The 5,412-nt window shown below is 38.3% G+C and overlaps 1 non-coding gene across 1 annotated transcript in view; it reads left to right on the top strand.

The window, feature by feature from the left end:
- The first annotated feature begins 1,123 nt into the window (after positions 1-1,123).
- The window catches only part of LOC108228856, a 5,840-nt gene continuing 1,551 nt past the window's right edge, over positions 1,124-5,412 (top strand). Inside the window, exons 1-2 of the transcript XR_005233740.1 lie at positions 1,124-1,166; positions 2,577-4,950. This is a non-coding gene — a transcript (uncharacterized LOC108228856). The remainder of the gene's footprint in view (positions 1,167-2,576; positions 4,951-5,412) is intronic.

The following is a 5,412-nucleotide window of genomic DNA, read 5'->3' as shown; positions in this document are numbered from 1 at the left end:
AAACGTCTCTCTTACTCCTCCGAAGTCAGTTGGCGTTTATTTCTCAAAGTGGTGGTGTCGTCTTATCCCCTTTTTAAGTCGTTATAGTGTTATATTTGCTTCTATCCATATTTCTTCTGGGGAGTTTTTCCAATTACTCCGGTTCAACCAGGAGCGCTCTGGCTATGCGACCATTGCGGTGGTGGTCCGTGCCGGAAGTCCAAAGGTAGCATTTCTAAATTTAAAAGTCTATATTACAGGTTGCTCCACATTTGTAAAATTTTTTGCCCAACAACACCTTTTATTCTCATACACAGCAGAACATAAATTTAGCTCATTTACTAATTGCAGCATAATGCCGAGAAAAGAAAGGCTGAGAAAAGAAAAAGAAAGCGAGCTCCAGCAGGCAGCCCAGAGAAGCAGCACCCTGCTCTCCTGGATCAAACCAGCAACAGCTACAGAGGAGGAGGAAGAGAAACATAACGAAGAAAGGTCAGAGTCAATACCAGAGTCATGTTAAGGGACAAACTATCTGGATAGAGCCCTCTTAATGCTCAGATTTGTTTTGGTTTGAGCTTTTTTATGATAACATAATAATAATTTAAAATTTGTTTATAGAAAAAGTAGCTATGTGGTGTTAAATTGTGGCCATGACGGTCAGTGAGTCTGACTGTTATAATTGTTGGTCTTCTCGGCAACTCCATCTGGCGGCCCACGGTTCTGTTGTTACCAATTTGATTGTTAGAGACACCAACCTGTAGAGTATTGAACATTATTAAACATCTGCATCAGACAGTGTATGGCTATTGATTTGAAATGGGTATATTTACATGATGTTCAAGCTGTGTCTGTAAAAATCTCACACTACTACTGCAGTTCCACGTGTATTAAGGAAAAGACAGAGTCAAAAACACAAGCAGTCAGGTCAGAAACAGGCAGTCAGAAAAGCAAAAGGCTGAAATGCTGAGATCTTGAACTCCAAAAGACCCAGACTGGTAGCATCCAGTCTGCTTTATGAAACCTCAAACTGGATAATCAAGTTCAATGTACAGATGAGTAGTTGTATTTGTTTAAACATGAGGAAGAAAGATTCCTCAGATGTTTTACAGACATGATAAAACAAGAAGTGCTTTCGTTTTCAGTCATTGGACATCTACACAAGCTGCCTTTTGAAAATCCTCCAACAGGTAAATATTCCAACACATTTTAAGAATCTTTACTTATTTTCATTATCTGTTATAAGCATTTAGCTTTTACAAAGCTGTAACTGCAGGTTTCTGTTTATCCTCCTTTAAAACTGTTATCATTTCAATATTGAAGAGCTGTTTAAAGAAATATGGAAAGTATAATAAGCAGATACGACCAAAGAACCTGGTACCTTTTAATAATTGTAGAAACCTAAGTTCTTGGTGTTTTTAGGGCAGTTGATAGACCATTAATAGTTTTTTGTACGGAGTAGGCGAATACTTTGGGAACCAGGTAAGTTTCTGCAAAAAAACACAGCTGATGTTCTCAAAAACATAGACTTCTTTTTTTTACCAACTTCCTAACTGAAAACTATTCAAGGTGATTACTGCCGTTAAAGAACAAAGTTGGTCTTCAGAAAAACTGTAAAGTGTTTTGATGTTTTTGGATGACTTTATTCTTTTTGTACAACGTATTAAAAAGTCTAATAAAATGAAACACACCAAACTCCTAAAACTTGAGATGGTTCAGTAGAGCCAGTCACAATGGCATGCAGAACATTTAATCTCGTCACAGACTTTTTGTAAAACCACACCTATTTCAGTAAAACCACATCTACTTAATTATGTTGAAAGAATTCGTGGCTTGCATAGATTACTGTCACCAGGAGGAACTGAAAATTAATATTAAAATTATGCTGGACTAACTTGTTCTAGAAACTGACTATTATACTGAATAAAGAAAAAAAAATGTTCCTAATTTGTCACAATCATTGAGAAATTGCTTATCAACCACTCACGAATGATTACAAAATATGTATTTATTGCAAAAAGAAGCACAAGTTTTTACCCACTTTTCTCGGTTCTGTTGCTTTACAACTTTGAAATTAAAAGTATTTTGGGGGGGAAGATTGTCTTTTACTTTCCACAACATATTCATAAAAAACGCCCAGCTTACCGTATTGGTTCCACTTTCACTTCAAGATCAGGTCTTCTACCAGAGGCCTGGGAGCTTGAGGGTTCTAAGCAGTATCTTAGCTGTTCCTAGGACTGCACTCTTCTGGACAGAGATCTCTGAGGTTGTTCCTGGGACCTGTTACAGCCACTCTTCCAGTTTGGGGGCCATGGCACCGAGTGAACCACCCATGTGGAAAACATAAGATTATTAAGTGATTGAGAAGTGTTTTTAATGAAAATTAATTTCCTCTTTGATGTTCAAAACATGAGTCATTTTGTTTCTTAAAGTCAAATTCATCCTATAATTGTAAACAGTACGACCTGATCATTTAGTTAAAAACGGTCACTTAGATGTTACTTAGATGTGTTAAGAACTCTTCATCCTCTATCAGTTGTACTTTTTGAGGGTGCGCTGACATTTCTTGGAGATTTGTAACTTGTGGTCTTTCATTCCAGCTCGTGGCATCTTTACATCTCCAGTTTCCTGCTTCTCTACCTCAACAGAGCTGATCATGGAATGTGTTGACATTATCAAAGAGATCTTGAGCTTGAGCTTATGCATTTATCAGATAGTTGAGAGACTAAAGGACAACAAGGAACGATGTAAACGAGTTGTAGAGAGAGTGAAAGCCCTGGAGAGACTGGTCTTGTCCATCGAAAATACAGGACCAGGAGTACTTTCTACCACGGTGGAGCAAGCCCTACTAGAACTATGCAACACACTGACCTCTGCAAATAATCTAATAACAAAATATCTCAACGAAAAACCTTTGAAGAGCTTTATAAGAGGTAGCAAGAATGAAGAGAAATTTGCCAAGATGAATGAAAAACTCACAGACAACTTTCAGGTCCTGTCTGGAGCTCTGCAGATTGAACAGAGAGACATGATGTCAAAATTACTATATCATACTAGAAATAGTGTTGATCAAGGTGATTCAGTTTATCCTAGCCAAACATCCCCACTGCCACTCCCAATGCCATTGAACAGCCCCACAACACCGATGCCTCCCCCCACTCCACAGTTCAGCCCCACAGCCCCACTGCCACTTCCACCTCCAATTGCCAACCCCACAACAGCCATGCTTCCCTTCATGCCGATGTCTAGTCCTACAGCTTCTTTACCTATTGGTTGGGTTATGCCCCCAATGCAGGTCTGCAATCATCTCTCCTCCTCTTCTGTGCCCCAGTGTTTTCCTGGTTCATTCTCACCCACTGTTTTATCTAATCAATTTGTCTCCGCAAATGTCACATCCAAGGTCTATTTCCCTTGCAATGCGGCACCCATGTCTCTCACCACATCTATTGCTCCAATGACCATTCCAGCACAACAAAACACAGTTGTGACACAATATATGTCTTGGTGAAAAAGCAGAAACATGTATAGAAACGCTGACTGGGTCAAGTAATGTGACTTTGATTCAAGCAGCTGTAAGTGTGCTGACTGCTTTTTATTTACATGTTTATTTTTGTTTACTTTACTTTTGTTTGCTTGTTATGCTGAAATAGACTTGGTCTATATGTTTTCCCCTTGTGCTTAATAAGAGTTTTAAAAAGGCAATTAGACTTTTTTTCTTGTGAGCTGAAGATGATTTGCTTCTCATCTTAGAGGCTTTCTTAATTTAGACTAGAATGTGCAGTTTGCTCCAAGCATTTCATGCAGATTAAAGCTTTGCACATGATTCAATATGATTTAAGAAAGCCTCTCAGATGAGACGAAAAAGTCTTTAACAAACTTGAAAAGAATTCCAGTTGTCTTTTTTATTCCTACGATAAGAAATAATAATATTATTATTATTAAAAATCCTTCATTGGGGCTGCAGTAGCTAAGTGATGAGTGTTGCAGTCTTATGATCCTAAAGCTGCATGTTTAAGCTCAGGTTGAGTCAGGGTTAGGAGATCTGAAGTAAAACAATCACCAAACTGACTGTAGCAGTTCCTTACAGTCAGAAGGAAGCAGCTCAAATAAAACTATTACACGCCCTTCATTCATCAACAAAACTTACATGTGCTTGTATTATAACCATTCTTCATGGAATAGTAAACCTACCCAGTTTTCCTTTTTTATTGTTTAAAAATATTTTTCTTATTTTAATTTAGTCATATTTAAATTATATTAGCTTGTTTAAATAAAGAGATAAAAATCACTTTTTAATGTGTATAAACAAAAACTTGCACATTGGTCATTTAAAAAATAGTCTAGTTATTCCTATTGGTTTCCAATTGTTCATCTTTTTGTGATATATTACTTGTGGTATGAATTAATTTACATGTACATTTTTTAAACAAGTAATTCAGATTTCAGTTGTGATCTCCTTACCATTCACCTCATTTATTTGATTTATTAAGACATCTCGAGAGAGCAATTCAAAACCAATTGCACAAGTCAGCATTAAATGTGGCATATACCAAGGTGTCCCCACTCCTGTTCTGCATGGGCCTGAACCCACTCAGCCAGATCATTGAAAAAACTGGCTATGGATACCTGTTCAAGAGAGGAACAGTCATTAGTCATGGATAATGGATGACATCAAGCTGTATGCTAGAAGTTAGCGAGACATCGACTCACTGATCCACCTCACCAGGATATACAGCAAGGACATTGGTATGTCATTTGGACTGGATAAATGCAACCAAATGGTATCCAAGAGAGGCAAAGTGATCACAACTGAAAGGGTTGAACTACCTGAAAGCAACATTGCAGATGTCCAGGACAGCTACAAGTACCTTGGTTTCACACAGACAAATGGCAACCAGAATGAGGCCTCAAAGAAGTCAGCCACAGCCAAATACCTACAGAGAGTAAGGCAGGTCTTGAAGAGCCAGCTGAATGGTAAGAACAAAGTCCAAGCCATCAACACATATGCGGTGCCAGTCATCAAAGGGGGAGATAGAAGCTACTGGCATGAAAGCTCCTCACAATGCACGGAGGGTTCACCCTAATTTCACCCTAATCTACATGCTCCCACTAGCCCAGATTATAACAAGTAATAACATTAGTTACCATAACTATTGCAGATGATACACAGCTCTATATTAGGATGTCACCAAGTGACTCTGAACCTATACTAGCACTGAACATATGCTTAGAACAAATCAATGTGTGGATGTGCCAAAACTTTCTCCAGCTGAACAGAAACAAGACTGAAATTATTATCTTTGGACCTAAAGAGGAACGATCAAGAGTCAGCCCGGAACTTCAGGTATTACAGCTAAAAACTAGTGATCAGGCCCGAAACCTGGGTGTAGTAATGGACTCAGACCTGAACCTTAAGGGACACATAAAAACAGTTAC

Source organism: Kryptolebias marmoratus, linkage group LG11 (assembly GCF_001649575.2).
Source record: "Kryptolebias marmoratus isolate JLee-2015 linkage group LG11, ASM164957v2, whole genome shotgun sequence".
NCBI lineage: Eukaryota > Metazoa > Chordata > Actinopteri > Cyprinodontiformes > Rivulidae > Kryptolebias > Kryptolebias marmoratus.
Note: the sequence above shows the minus strand (reverse complement) of the source record. Positions and strands in the feature narration are given on the sequence as shown.